The following is a 16,995-nucleotide window of genomic DNA, read 5'->3' as shown; positions in this document are numbered from 1 at the left end:
CACAAGGGGCAGGTTAGGGGCTGCTTGATGAGTGGCAGTGACAGGGGGTGATTGATGGGTGGCAGTGCCAGGGGGTGATTGATGGGTGGCAGTGACAGGGGGTGATTGATGGGTGATTGACAGGTGATCAGTGGGTTATTACAGGGAAAAACAGATGTAACTAATGCACTGGCGAATTGATAAGGGGGGGTCTGAGGGCAATCTGAGCGTGTAGGCGGGTGATTGGGTGCCCGCAAGGGGAAGATTAGGGTCTGATCTGATGGGTAACAGTGACAGGTGGTGATAGGGGGTTATTGATGGGTAATTAGTGGGTGTTTAGGGTAGATAACAGATGTAAACACTGCACTTGGGAGGTGATCTGACGTCGGATCTGCGGGCGATCTATTGGTGTGGGTAAGTGATCAGATTGCCCGCAAGGGGCAGGTTAGGGGCAGATTGATGGGTGGCAGTGCCAGGGGGTGATTGATGGGTGGCAGTGACAGGGGGTGATTGATGGGTGATTGACAGGTGATTGACAGGTGATCAGTGGGTTATTACAGGGAAGCACAGATGTAAATATTGCACTGGCGAATTGATAAGGGGGGTCTGAGGGCAATCTGAGCGTGTAGGCGGGTGATTGTGTGCCCGCAAGGGGCAGATTCGGGTCTGATCTGATGGGTAACAGTGACAGGTGGTGATAGGGGGTGATTGATGGGTAATTAGTGGGTGTTTAGGGTAGATAACAGATGTAAACACTGCACTTGGGAGGTGATGTGACGTCGGATCTGCGGGCGATCTATTGGTGTGGGTGGGTGATCAGATTGCCCGCAAGGGGCAGGTTAGGGGCAGATTGATGGGTGGCAGTGCCAGGGGGTGATTGATGGGTGGCAGTGACAGGGGGTGATTGATGGGTGATTGACAGGTGATTGACAGGTGATCAGTGGGTTATTACAGGGAAGCACAGATGTAAATATTGCACTGGCGAATTGATAAGGGGGGTCTGAGGGCAATCTGAGCATGTAGGCGGGTGATTCGGTGCCCGCAAGGGGCAGATTAGGGTCTGATCTGATGGGTAACAGTCACAGGTGGTGATAGGGGGTGATTGATGGGTGATTGATGGGTAATTAGTGAGTGTTTAGAGGAGAGAATAGATGTAAACACTGCGCTTGGGTGGTGATCTGACGTCGGATCTGCGGGCGATCTATTGGTGTGGGTGGGTGATCAGATTGCCCGCAAGGGGCAGGTTAGGGGCTGACTGATAGGTGGCAGTGACAGGGGGTGATTGATTGGTGATTGATGGGTGATTGACAGGTGATTGACAGGTGATCAGGGGGATAGATGCATACAGTACACAGGGAAGGGGGGGGTCTGAGGAGAATCTGAGGGGTGGGGGGTGATCAGGAGGGGGCAGGGGGCAGGGAGGGGATTTAAAAAAAAATAGCATTGACAGATAGTGACAGGGAGTGATTGATGGGTGATTAGTGCGGTGATTGGGTGCAAACAGGGGTCTGGGGGGTGGGCAGGGGGGGGGGTCTGAGGGGTGCTGTGGGCGATCTGGGGCAGGGGGGGAGAAATCAGTGTGCTTGGTGCAGACTAGGGTGGCTGCAGCCTGCCCTGGTGGTCCCTCAGACATTGGGACCACCAGGGCAGGAGGCAGCCTGTATTATACACTTTGTAAACATTACAAAGTGTATTATACACTTTGTATGCGGCGATCGCGGGGTTAACATCCCGCCGGCGCTTCCGTATGGCCGGCGGGATGTTGCGGCGGGTGAGCGGTGATAGGCGCCGGCGGAGAATCGCGCCACGAATGACGCGATCGCTCCGCCCATGCCCTTACAAGGACCACCGCCTCTGTGGGTGAGCTGGTCCTTGCGGGCTCCACTTCCCGGCCGCCCCTGTGCGTTAGGCGGTCGGGAAGTGGTTAAGAAATCTCGATTCTGCACAGGGATCCCTGAAGTCGTTCCACAAGATACCATTTGGTGTTGATGAAGTGTCCCATCAGTTCTCTTAGCTGGGTGTCATTATGAGAGGTAAGTATATATTGTCTCCATTTTTTGAAGAAACTTCTAGTCTTTTTGTCCTTATGAATGATGGCTTCCAACTTGTCCTGTTGAAAAAGATGATTTAGTTCTTCTTTAACATCCCACACCGTAAGTGTACTGGGGTAAATCCATTTATTGAAGATCACCTTGCGCGAGGCTATAATGATTAGATGAGCCAGTTTACTCGAACCTGGTTTTACCCGGTCATTTTCCCCTGGACATTGAGACTTGGAGGCAAAGTAATTAAATAGAAGCAACAATGGGGACTGATCTAGCTGCACATTGCATGTTACTTTTATATAAGCCAGGACATGTTGCCAAAATCTAGCGATCGTCGGGCACCTCCAGAGACGATGGAAAAGATCTGCATCCTGCAAGGAGCACTTTGGGCACCTCGGGGAATAAAGGGAGGGAGGAGACTGATATTTAATATTGAACGCATATTTTGCTCTATGAATTAATTTGAGGTGGGATTCTCTCCACGTTTCCCCTGGGATCAATTTGTGTACAATCCTATAGCCTTCCAATATCTTTTCCTCTATTTTTTCCTCTGTTATATCCTTGCCCCATCTAGTCAGATTTTTCAATGCTTTTGGCGCTAAATTTATTTCTTGTAATCTAGCGTGGATCTCAGACAAGGATAATTGCTTTATATGTGGAGAGAGGAATTTATCAAAAGAATTTAGGGAAACTATATTTGAGATATTTGTAAGATTGCTCTTAATATAAGATCTTAGTTGTCCGTAATAGAGGAAGTGATTTTTTGGAATGCTAAATTTAGATCTAATTTCTTGAAAAGATAGGAGTCTACTCCCTCGCAAATCCCAGATCTGTCCCAATCGCTCCACCCCCTTCTCTTGACAATTCAAAAAACCTCCATGGGCAATGCTAGCTGGAAAACCTGGGTTACCCCACAGGGGCATATATTTTGATATGTATTGGGGAACGGAATATATTTTCCTTAGGGCTCTCCATGTCAGAATTGTGTCTTTAATTACTCTGCTGTCTTTAAACCTCTGGGGAAGGGATTTCTGAGGAGTATGTAGTAGGCCTGCCAATAGCCATGGTTCAGTGAATGATGCTTCTAGGGAATAGTTAGAATATATGCTTGTTTTACTTAGCCAGTCTCTCACATATCTAGTTAGACATGCTAGATTATAATGACGTATATCTGGGATTGCTAGGCCCCCCCTCCCCCCATTCTTTGGGTAGGATCAGTTTGGATATGGATATCCTTGATTTCTTATTTCTCCACAAGAATTTAGAGAATGCTCTATTTAAATCCTGGATATCCGAATGTTTCAGGAGAAGGGGAATAGTCTGGAGGGGATATAACAGCCTACCAAAGCTGACTGATTTAATTAGAGCAGTTCTGCCCATTAGGTTTATTGGTAAATTTTCCCATCTGGTTAATTGGAGTTTTAGGTCAGCAATTAAGGGGGTATAGTTTAGAGAGTACAGGAATGCGGGGTTTTTATGAATTTTTATCCCTAAATAAATGATCACTGAGCGAACCTTCACTGGCAGATGTAATTCCTGTATTCTTTTTAGTCACAAACTGAATCAAAAGAAATTAAATTTCACATATTCTGTACAAAATAAAAGGTTTGTAAAATAAAAGCAAAGTGACAGAATATAAAAAAACACATATATTGTTACCTTAGGAACCTGACTTTTTAAATCTGTATGCCATGAGGGTATATTACTATTATTTTTGAAAATAAGGTCTTGTAATCATCGACAGTGTACAATGAGAAAGCAAAAAACAGAAAAAAGATACCTTTATTATCAAATACAATATTGCCACCATACATTGTGCTAGGAACATAATCTAAATGTTGTAATAACCAGGATGGATGAGCAAATGAGTGGGTTTAACTTATAGTCAGCACTGTTTAATGTAAAGCTATAATGGATGTAAATGGAGAAATAGTTTGTTTTTTCTTCTTTCCCCCCCCCTTCTTTTCCCTTTAAAATACATAGAAAATAAGGTTATTACTAAACAAAATTAACACACACTAAAAGCCTAATTTGTCCTGAAAAAAAAAATATAGATCATTTAGATGTGATAAGTAGTAATAAAGTTATTTGCAAATGAATGGGAGCAGCGCCTATATGTGAAAATTGCTTTCGGGTTGAAGTGGTTAATAGTGATGGATGCAAAATTGAAAAAACGCACCTTTATTTCCAAATAAAATATTGGCCCCATACATTGTACTAGGGAAGTATGTTAAACGTTTTACTAACCTAGACAAATGGGCAAATAAAATGTGTGGGTTTTAATTATGGTAGCATGTATTATTTTAAAAATATAATTACTAAAAACTGAGAAATAATGAATTTTCTCCATTTTTTTCTTATTATTCCCATTAAAATGCATTTAGAATAAAACAATTCTTAGCAAAATGTACCACCCAAAGAAAGCCTAATTGGTGGCAAAAAAACAAGATGTAGATCATTTAATTGTGATAAGTAGTAATAAAGTTATAGGTGAATGAATAGAAGGAGCACTGAAAGGTGAAAATTGCTCTGGTATCTTAGTAGTGAAGTGGTTAAAAGAATACCAGTTGTCTAGCAGTCCTGCTGATCTTCTGGCATCAGTTGTGTTTGAACTTTGAAACAAGCATGTGGCTAACCCAATCAAATTTGAGTCAGAGCACCTGATCTGCATCAGTCTAGGACAGGCAGACAACTTGCATTGTTTAAAAGTAAATACACATGGCAGCCTCCATCTCTCTCACACCTCAGGTTCACTTTAAGTAAATTTGGTAGTCTGCATGAAACCATGGATAAATCAATTCTTCTTTCAAATATATGATCACCCTGCATTCTTTACTTACTATATGGACACTAATAATAATAAATGCACCAAATGTTTCTATCTGCATCCATGAATGCCTTTACCTAGAACAGTTTTGCTTTCCCTCTGTAGCATTTTAAGAGTTAACATTTTTAATATTTTTCTAAACAAGGAAGAACTGCCTAGGGAAGTTGTTTATTGAAATATGTTCTCCAGTCGGCTTCTAAATTGCATCAGTTTCTATCTGTATCCAGCACTGATTTATATAGCTGAATGAGCAGCAGTATGGCTCTTGCACAATAATAAGTTAGAGAAATAAAAATGTGAGTTCAGATGTGACATTCGCAGTTCCGTCAGAACGACTAGAAAAACAAGTGTAAAAGGACTATTGATTTAATGCTGTCATGTCCAGTGAGCATGCTCAACAGAAAAATGAATGGAGGATATGTATGTGATAGGTTTTTTGTGACTCTGTGCAATCTTGGAAACTCCAGAGAGTTATATCTGTATTCGTTTTATAGGACAGAAGTGCCAAAGTGATTATTTTGAAGATAAATCAGCTCCTCTATTGCCTTACAAAGCACAATTTGGAATTGTTCCTGCATCAAGATGTATTAATACTCTGTGTTCCCCCATAATTCCAACATGGTGAATTCACTGTGACCGTCTTTTTGGAAGATTGCTTACAAAGCTGGGAAAAGGCACGGCTTTAGAGAGGTCATGCAGAGTTTATTCGCTTTTGTTGGTCTTTGGACCTTTACCCCATAAGTACAACTTTGGAGGTAGATTACATTTTAGCTCTCTCCTAAGCAGTAATACTGAACAGTGTAAAGCAGGACACTAGCGCTCAGGCCTCAAGATTTCCCTCTTAAAGTGACACTGAAGCAAAAAAAAAACCTTATAATATAATGAATTGTATGTGCAGTATGGATAATAAATAGAACATTAGTAGCAAAGAAAAGAGTCTCATATTTTTATTTTCTGTTATATAGATTTTTTTGGAAACATTTCATCATTCTGTCATTTTGCAGTTTGCAAACCACACTGTGTATTTTAAACTATAAAACAGAGTAGAGCGAATAACCCTTTGAACTTCCCTGCAGGGAAACCTTATCTCAAGCTGTCCGTCACTGTTTCTTTGAGGTATAAGTGCTTCAGAAAACAGGACCCAGGTTGGGTCAACGAGCTCAGACAATTTATTATCTCAAAAGTTTTTTTTGCTTTAGATTCACTTTAATGCAGACCTCCAGGAAAAATCTAAAAACAGCCTCCAAGGAGGAAACCTCATACTCACATTGGCAGTAAAGTCAGAGCAAAGGCCGGCCATAGTAAGGTGCCTCATGTTCACTGGTCTTCCTTTTCTTTAAAGTAGGATTAAACTCTATACATGTTGAATAAAATGAAACATTATTAGGCACCCTTACAATAAATGTACTCTACATGAAACACATTTCCCTGTGTCTGAAACCTTTCACCATGGTAAATATGTTCTTTATATTCATCCTGAGTCAGCATATCACGCTTGGTTCTAGATGTATACACAGAAGTATAGATAGGACGTAGTCAAAATGGAAGCTAAGGTCATTCACGTGAGATCAGATGGCTGAGGTACAAAGGCTGAGACAAAAGGCTAGGTCAATAACAGGCTAGGGTCATACACGGGAGATCAGATGTCTGAGGTACAAAGGACTAGGCAAGAGAGTGGTCAGTAAAGCTAAGGTCAAATCTAAAGTCAGTCAGGCAGTCGCATTAATATACAATACTGGAGTAATGAAGTCGCATTGAAATACTAATAATACGTTTATCATTGAGTGACAAAGTGCCCAACAGACCAGCGTACTGATTACTATCATGGGCAACGAGTGAATGAGAGACAAGTGTTTAAATACTTTTAGAGCCTGCCCCAGGCCGGCCCCAACCCACAGCAACCAATCACAGCAGGCTCTAATCAAAGTGTCAGCCCTCCAACGTCTCAGTGTGTAGGACGAGCGTCTGCGGGCAGACGCCCGCCTACTGACGTCACCAGGGATTCCCAGAGTGTCCTGGTTACCATGGATGCCGGGGATGGGACAGGAGGAAGTGCGTCGCCCTGAAGAGGAAGTGCCAGGACGCGTGTGCGAGCCTGCCGAGGATGGAACATCGCGGGAGCCAGCAGGTGAGTTTCTTACACAGCATCTATCTTGAGCTCACTTCTGCATGAAAAGGGCAATTGCTCCAAAATAGCCCCATAAAATCGCAATCTCTCCAAAAACACTTCCACTTCTTCCCCTTTTTCAGTTTCGGAAATAAGGGACTGCAGGTTCAAACAGGTACCTTCACCTGGATGTGTGATATTTATTTATTAGGGGAGGGGGGACCAATGGTTTATATACATTTTAATCGATGTAGAATTATTTTTTTATGATTTGAAAATGAGAGTTTTCCCCAGACACAGCGGTGTATGTTTAACATGTTACTGAGATCTCTGTTGCATCTTTAATGACCTTCAATCCCATCGCCTGCACTAACTGGAACAATGGAGGGGAGGTAAGAGGATTTTGTTCTTGTCGTTCAAAAGTTGCTCCCCATTTCTTCTCAATGTACCAATTACTGAAAATGAAGGTGGATATCTTGGAAAAGGCTTCTGAAAATCTTCACTGCTACCAATATGTAGATGAGACTTCTGGAGTAGAATAGAAGACTGGAGACCTCTGGAAGCCTCACTGTGGAGGTGAGTATGGGGGTGTATCCTTACATGTTTTGCAACCTTGTTTGTTTGTGTTTTGGATTTATATTTTGTATATTTCAAGTAAAAGGGAGAACATTTTCAGATTGTTATTGCTGTATGCATCCCATTAGAGAGACTGATCTCAATATCTGTCACTGGTGACACCCCGGATAATGATGAAAATCTCTCCAAGGGGAAAAAGGGAGTAATACAATCAGGCAGGTTTTAACCAAAAGCTAGAAAAAAAAATAGTAATAGAGTTCCATATGAAAGATTCAGTCAGTCTTAAGTCTAGTTGTGTCTTTTATCGTCCTCCTGATATTAATGTTTTGGACATGCAAAAGATAGGATATTATCATCAGAGGAAACTTTCTAGTGCTTGAACTAGCTCTCCTTTTCTTGAAGGTAACATAACAAACAGTTTTGCATACTTTTTCCTCTCATACCTTTTCATTGGTTGGTATAGTTTTTCTTCTTTACTGCTCTCCTATCCTTCTATCCTTCTATCCTTGATTTCTTTGGTCCTTATTCGTGCTAGGAGATAACCATCCACTATCTGTCCCCACCACATGCTGCACATTGCTAAACAAGAGCCATGTAATTTCCAGCAGGGAGCAGGATGCTAAGTGTGACAATTTAGGTTGTCATATGAACTTGGCTGAAAGTGCGGTAATGGGGATGCCACAAATATTAGGGTCTGATATATACACTGTGCCCACAATGCCCAAATGTATTGCTTATGGCAGGGCTAAGGACCCACTGCAAACTTTGAGGTCTGAGTATTCACATTCACCTCTTTGCTGAGACATGCATATGAGAATTTTAGACGGATGGCACATTTTTGAGATTTCAATATCTTGCCGAAAGCCTCCCAGGAGGAAAAGACTGAGGATTAAGCAGACTGCATTTATTATCAGACATGTGTGTTGTTATTTAGCTTCTCCTCAATGTCATTTATTTAATAACAGGAGAGCAGAAATAAGTATTGCAGAAGTTGATTTATCACTGTAGAGAACAGCAGGAAATTGCTATTGATGTACACAATTACAGAGTAACTAAGCAGCTCAGGGTGACCCAAACTACTAGGAATGTATAGGGGGATGAAAGGAACCAAAAAGCCCTCCTACTAAAAAAAGCAAAGCTTGGTGTAATTGCCTTCTTAAAACAGAAGGAAATTTGCAATAATTCAGTTATAAATGAACATTTGTGGTTACCCACAATGCACACCTACTAAATATGCAAATTATCCCTTTCCGCCCTTGTTAAGCCAAGCAAGCATCCAGAACCGCTGGTTTATAACAAGCCTATAGCTTTAAGTTTTACACAGCCATACCAAACCCACATGTAGACAGCCTGTTTCGGACTTTTGGTCCTCATCAGTACATGGCAGGGATTGATAAGGCTGTATGAAATAGGGCTTGGTCGAGTGCAACAGAGTAACCAAGCAGCTCAGGGTGACCCAAACTACTAGGAATGTATAGAAGGATGAAAGAAACCAAAAAGCCCTCCTACTAAAAAAAGCAAAGCTTGGTGTAATTGCCTTCTTAAAACAGAAGGAAATTTGCAATAATTCAGTTATAAATGAACATTTGTGGTTACCCACAATGCACACCTACTAAATATGCAAATTATCCCTTTCCGCCCTTGTTAAGCCAAGCAAGCATCCAGAACCGCTGGTTTATAACAAGCCTATAGCTTTAAGTTTTACACAGCCATACCAAACCCACATGTAGACAGCCTGTTTCGGACTTTTGGTCCTCATCAGTACATGGCAGGGATTGATAAGGCTGTATGAAATAGGGCTTGGTCGAGTGCAACAGAGTAACCAAGCAGCTCAGGGTGACCCAAACTACTAGGAATGTATAGAAGGATGAAAGAAACCAAAAAGCCCTCCTACTAAAAAAAGCAAAGCTTGGTGTAATTGCCTTCTTAAAACAGAAGGAAATTTGCAATAATTCAGTTATAAATGAACATTTGTGGTTACCCACAATGCACACCTACTAAATATGCAAATTATCCCTTTCCGCCCTTGTTAAGCCAAGCAAGCATCCAGAACCGCTGGTTTATAGCAAGCCTATAGCTTTAAGTTTTACACAGCCATACCAAACCCACATGTAGACAGCCTGTTTCGGACTTTTGGTCCTCATCAGTACATGGCAGGGATTGATAAGGCTGTATGAAATAGGGCTTGGTCGAGTACAACAGAGTAACCAAGCAGCTCAGGGTGACCCAAACTACTAGGAATGTATAGGGGGATGAAAGGAACCAAAAAGCCCTCCTACTAAAAAAAGCAAAGCTTGGTGTAATTGCCTTCTTAAAACAGAAGGAAATTTGCAATAATTCAGTTATAAATGAACATTTGTGGTTACGCACAATGCACACCTACTAAATATGCAAATTATCCCTTTCCGCCCTTGTTAAGCCAAGCAAGCATCCAGAACCGCTGGTTTATAACAAGCCTATAGCTTTAAGTTTTACACAGCCATACCAAACCCACATGTAGACAGCCTGTTTCGGACTTTTGGTCCTCATCAGTACATGGCAGGGATTGATAAGGCTGTATGAAATAGGGCTTGGTCGAGTACAACAGAGTAACCAAGCAGCTCAGGGTGACCCAAACTACTAGGAATGTATAGGGGGATGAAAGGAACCAAAAAGCCCTCCTACTAAAAAAAGCAAAGCTTGGTGTAATTGCCTTCTTAAAACAGAAGGAAATTTGCAATAATTCAGTTATAAATGAACATTTGTGGTTACCCACAATGCACACCTACTAAATATGCAAATTATCCCTTTCCGCCCTTGTTAAGCCAAGCAAGCATCCAGAACCGCTGGTTTATAGCAAGCCTATAGCTTTAAGTTTTACACAGCCATACCAAACCCACATGTAGACAGCCTGTTTCGGACTTTTGGTCCTCATCAGTACATGGCAGGGATTGATAAGGCTGTATGAAATAGGGCTTGGTCGAGTACAACAGAGTAACCAAGCAGCTCAGGGTGACCCAAACTACTAGGAATGTATAGGGGGATGAAAGGAACCAAAAAGCCCTCCTACTAAAAAAAGCAAAGCTTGGTGTAATTGCCTTCTTAAAACAGAAGGAAATTTGCAATAATTCAGTTATAAATGAACATTTGTGGTTACCCACAATGCACACCTACTAAATATGCAAATTATCCCTTTCCGCCCTTGTTAAGCCAAGCAAGCATCCAGAACCGCTGGTTTATAGCAAGCCTATAGCTTTAAGTTTTACACAGCCATACCAAACCCACATGTAGACAGCCTGTTTCGGACTTTTGGTCCTCATCAGTACATGGCAGGGATTGATAAGGCTGTATGAAATAGGGCTTGGTCGAGTACAACAGAGTAACCAAGCAGCTCAGGGTGACCCAAACTACTAGGAATGTATAGGGGGATGAAAGGAACCAAAAAGCCCTCCTACTAAAAAAAGCATAGCTTGGTGTAATTTCTTAAAACAGAAGGAAATTTGCAATAATTCAATTAGGCAGTGTGTTCTGATTATAATTGTTATTGCTCCTTCCAATTGATTTTATTATGTTTTTCCCATTCCATTTTATTTGGATTGTGTGTGCTTGATAATTCTTAGATATCTTTGATATTTTAACTAAAGATATTTTTTTTTTTTATAGAACACTGTTATTTCTTATACAGCTAGGAAACTGTGTATGTTTTAAGATGCCCATACTGTATAAAGCTTGGTTTATAGGTCCACGGCCCTTTCACTATTTCTGCTGCAGTGCCGCGCTTCGGACCGCTCCCGTGTGCGATCACGGGCGGGCTTTCGTGCCCTCGTGGTGTCCCCCGGTAGCCCTGGGATCAGTGAACGGGAACATGGTTCCCGATCACTGATCCGTCTCCCCAGCAGAAAAACTGAAGCGCTCTTACAAGAGGCTTCAGCATTTCTGCCCGTAAAAATTTCCGCATCCCCCTTGTGCTTCCGCTTAGCGAGAAGCACAAGGAGGGAAAAAAATTCAAGGTGGCCATCTTGTGGCCAAATAGTAAAACTACATCTACATATTTTTACATTACACTTTACACATATAATAACATTAAAAATTAACTATTTATTTCCCACAGCCAAAATATTATCCAAATAAAATGGGGAAAAAAAAGACATAAATAGTTACCTAAGGGTCTGAACTTTTTAAATATGCATTTGAAGGGGGTATACTACGAACATTTTTTAAATTATAAGCTTGTAAATAGTGATGGATGCAAAACGGAAAAAAATGCACCTTTATTTCCAAATAAAATATTGGCGGCATACATTGTGATAGGGACAAAATTTAAATGGTGTTATAACCAAAACAAATGGGCAAATAAAATACATAGGTTTTAATTATGGTAGCATGGATTATTTTAAAGCTATAATGGCCGGAAACTGAGAAATCATGCATTTTTTCCATTTTTTTCTTATTAATCCTGTTAAAATGCATTTATAAAAAAATAATTCTTAGCTAAATGTACCACCCAAAGAAAGCCTAATTAGTGGTGGAAAGAACAAGATATAGATCAATACATTTTGATAAGTAGTGATAAAGTAATTAGCGAATGAATGGGAGGTGATCTGATGCATAAGGTGAAAAATCCCCGCAGGCTGAAATGGTTAACTGCAGCAGACCACAGTGGGCAAACACATATTTAGAAAGGGTCAATACTTTCCTACAGGCCTGCTCACAAATATCCATAGGATGTCCATAGCGTTGTCTGTTGCAGTTCAATTGGTGTGACAGCACACTGCCTTCATTGCCATTCATCTGATGAATGCACAAATCTACCCCAGGATGGAAGCAGACCCTACAATGCACCGCGGTGCAACCTGCTGCAGTATAGTGCATCCGTACAATAGCAGTGTGAAACTGTTCTGGCATTGTGTGAAGCAAGCCTCAAGGTGAAGTAGAGAATGAAATGGATAAGCTGGGTAACATCCCTGGCTCTGTAGTTTGTGTTCTGTCAAGAAATGATAGGAATATATTGTATGCATAGTCCTATTCTTGAAAGGGATATTGCTGTAATCTGTGTAACAGAGTATTTGATGTAAATTAATAAACATTATGGAACCTGTTTAAAAAGCCTGTTGGACACCGCACTGCAGTAACTCAATAACTAGTGCTTTCAAGATATTTTCTGCAAGGCTAGATGTTTGTGTAGTAAGAGTGTTCATATCTGTAATGGTGGATATGCCTGCATGAGGATAATGGTGGATATGCCTCAGTGTGGCTGGATGGTGGACTGGTTAAGGGCTCTGCCTCTAACACAGGAGACCAGGGTTCAAATCTTGGCTCTGCCTGTTCAGTAAGCCAGCACCTATTCAGCAGGAGACCTTAGGCAAGTCTCCCTAACACTGCTACTGCCTATAGAGTGCTTCCTAGTGGCTGCAGCTCTGGCGCTTTGAGTCCGCCAGGAGAAAAGCGCGATATAAGTGTTATTTGTCTTGTCTTTGTCTAGTTTCCTGGCATGATGATAATGATGCATAAGCCACAATATCAGCCACACAGACTCCCCCCCCAATGATCTATTCGAGAAAATGTAAAGATATTTTTGTAGGGAGGGGTGTATCAGCTACTGATGAAGTTCAATCCTGGGTTAAAGTTCCTCTTTGAATTGGACATCCACTTTGACACAGCCTAATTGTTCATGCACTTGAAAATGAAAGTGAATAAGAAGACCTAAGCAGACTACAGCCCTTAGTTATAAACATTGGAGGAAAAGTGGATACTCCTCCTCACTTCTCTACTTTCCTCTACTCTCCCTCCTCCATTACAGATCATGACCTGTGTATGGAGCTGACATCTTGTGGCAGAATAACGGTATTAAAAGTGCTGTGCTATAATTCTTAGGTTTGTGTCAATTATTGTAAACTTTGAAAACTTTACTTGCAATTAAAGTAAAAGAAAATAAAAACAGATGAGCAACACCTCACAGAAAAAAACATGTTACTTGATCTGCATTTCTAAATAATAATTCAATAACTAATGTTCCAAACATTTCCACCAGCCTGCACACATAAGCATGCTTATAGATACAAACCAAGCGTAATTAAGAGCTTGGTGCTGTGCTATTTAATTACTTTACTGATGAAACTGAATTCATTTTGTAGGTTTGGAGGATTTTTTCATTATCTTTCCATATACTGAACTATTCATATAACATTTTTTTCCCATAGTTATATACTTGAGCTTTCTGCCACTAATACCCTTGGGGGACTATTTCTGAAACTCTCATTGTCATTTTGTAACGGTAAGAAATCACCTCTCTGGAAGCCTGAACTTTCTATACTGCTCAGAATGCTGCACCATGCTGTTCAGCTTCTCAGCATAAGGGCAACCCGATGAAGCATAAACCCCTGAGAATTTCCCAGCCAGCCTCTATCCTGGGCTTTTTAAATAGGATTCTTCATGCTACTGACATTTTTGCAAAATTTGATTTTCTGTTTACAACCACAGAACAGTTATCCATAATGCTGCCTCCAGGTGACATGGAGACATTTTGTATGCATTATAGAGTATATATAGATAAAGCACAATCGCGGTCCCCAGTCCCATGACACCATGCAGTGACAGGGCAAGGTTATTCAAGTCAATCTTCAAGTGCAGAGGTCACCTACTGACACACAAGCATGAAGAAAGAATCTCTACACTGCTTCACTATGAATACATTCACCACTGCTGATCTGTATGCATTCTACCCCAATACCTGATTTTATTTGTATAAGGCATTTTCTGTTATTGAAGAAGATAGCCATGCCTGGCCAGAAATTAGTTTGATTTTATAATAGACAAACAAAGTGATATCTTTCTTTTGTTTGACTGTTCTTCCATTTCTCTAAGCATAAAGCCAAGTTCAGTCCCCATGTAGCTTTAATATAGGACACAAAAGGTTTAGATAGCTGTTTGCAACTTGGATTATTTGACCAAAAAAAGGAATAAACTGTAGGTGTGCTATAAACCAGTGGTTCTAGATTTATACACAAATTATGCTCACAAATTCTCAATTTTGCTTGTCATCATTTATTGTATCAAAAATGTACACAGACCCCATAAACATACCCCCCGCTCCCCCCCTAAAACCAACCTGGCTAAAATAGGAGCGCTCCTCACATACACACCCCAAGCACACAGATCACAGTCCTTGGCCAGAAACTGCTGTCAGCTGTTATTGCACAACTCCAAATTCCACTCACAAGTAGTTTCAATATAAGCACACAGCCTTCAATCTACTGTAGCATCCCTTGGAATATATCTGCTAATGAGCTACTACGATCCTGTACTTCAACCGATCTTAAGTTTAAAGTCCACTTCGATTACTTTGCCTCATGCACTCCCTGCTGGGGTGTTATCCCGTCAATGGGTGACATATAGCAATTACCGCTTTATTTGGACCAAACGATCAGGTTTACATCCAGCTCATTCCTACATAGTAAAGTGCTTCTTTGAGTCTGTGCATGCTGCTCAGCAGCACTCACCACCTCCTTATCCCCTCACACCGTCTCCAGATCCAAGGGCTTATGGCTGCGGCGTCCCGCTGCTCACGCTGCCCTAACAGGCGACTTCCGGGGTTTTGGTAGGATGTTTCATCTGTCCGGCCAGGTTCTGTGTTCCGCTCGTATGGGAAGTGACGCCAGGATTCACGCTGTCACTCTGCCAGGTTCAGTGACCACGCCTGCATACGCGTTACGCCCACTTGGTCACGTGGGCTTCATCAGTGCATCATGCTGTTAGTCTCGTAGAGGGGGCGTTCTAGCAGCCCATTTATCCTCCTCATCTACGCATACCTAATCAATGGGGCGGCTCCTATTTTCTCTCATCAGGCATTGCGCTGCTTACTTAGATCAGTCCGATTTCCTCACATTTTGTCCATCTCAGTAATAATTTTCACAGATGTTTCTGTCATATTCAGTGACTTCAACGAAACACCTTAACATTCTGGAGTGTGCAGACCTATCATTCTAGATTTGTGCATGTATTTGTGTTTTAATTCAATGTCTCTCACATCTTACTCCCCACACACATACAATTTATATTGTCCTTACGATGTTTTATCCAACACCATGCATAAGCACACAAAAACAACAAAACAGGTTCAAAATATTACCACTCCTAGCAGCATTCTCTAACTTTCTTTAGTAAGAGTATACATTTGTGGCATAAAATATGGTGGCAATGACTCAATTGTTCACATTAATCTTATTCAATCTGGCAAAAACACTGCCAGGTTGAAATCTGTATTTAACCCACCTGGGTATAATGTTCCCAGGGTATATATCCACCGACTCTCAACCTGATACAAGGTTTTTTCATAGTCTCCTCCCCTTAAACTTTGCCTCGGCTTAATGATACCCTTAAATTTCATCAGATTTGGATTGCTATTATGAAACACTGCAAAATGGGTGCCTAAAGGGCTATCCTCATTTGCATCTTTTATGTTTGCCACATGCTCACCTATCCGCTTTTTAAGTACTCTAGTAGTCATGTCAACATATTTTAGGCCACATGGACACATAATCATGTACATTAATCCTACTGTATTGCAGTTTATGAATGTCCTTATATCATAACTTTTATCCCCTTTCGTGTTTTCAAAAGTTTTGGTTTTATCCACTAACTTACAGTAGGTACACTTCCCACACGGGTACATTCCAGCTGGAATTGGTCCCAGAAAACCCCTACTTTCTACCCCTATTCTTTTTGGTCTAGAATATACCTCAGTTCTTACCAAGGCATCCTTCAGATTTGGGGCCCTCCTGGCTGTCATTGCTGGGTAGGATCCCACAATTTTCAAAACGACGGGGTCCCTTCCCAGAACATGCCAGTGTTTATCAAGTATTGCTCTAAGTTGGGGCCAATGTGACCCGTAACTCGTTATTAATCGTAATTTCTCACCTCTCTTTTGTTTCTTTCTCTTTTTGAGGGAAATCTCCCGATCCAACTCTATGGCTCTATTTTTGGCCTTGTCTAGCACCTGGTCAGGGTACCCTCTTTTTTCAAATCTATTGCACATTTTTTCAACTTCTGTCTGAAAATCATTCTGCAATGAACAATTTCGCCTAATTCTAACCAATTGCCCATATGGGATCCCCCATTTTTGGGCAGTTGGATGGAAACTGTCCCCGTGCAGGTAAGTGTTCCCCGCTGTCTCTTTGCGATACATACTTGTCTCCATTTTTCCAATCCATTTCCTGATCTTTAGATCTAGAAAGGTTATGCTCTGTTGGTCTATGGTGTAAGTTATTCTTAAATTTCGGGCATTGTTGTTCAAATCTGCCAGAAAGGCTAATAGAGTGGACTCTGTACCTCTCCAGACCAGGAGGATGTCATCCACATATCTGAGCCAGAGGGCAGCGTGCGCGCCAAAATCAGCCCTGACATAAACATCCTGTCGCTCCCAGGCTCCTAATTGTAAGCACGCATACGCCGGCATGCATGTGGCCCCCATTGACGTCCCCCTG

Source organism: Hyperolius riggenbachi, chromosome 1 (genome assembly GCF_040937935.1).
Source record: "Hyperolius riggenbachi isolate aHypRig1 chromosome 1, aHypRig1.pri, whole genome shotgun sequence".
Classification (NCBI taxonomy): Eukaryota; Metazoa; Chordata; class Amphibia; order Anura; family Hyperoliidae; genus Hyperolius; species Hyperolius riggenbachi.
The sequence above is the reverse complement of the archived record's forward strand: the minus strand, read 5'-3'. Positions refer to the sequence as shown.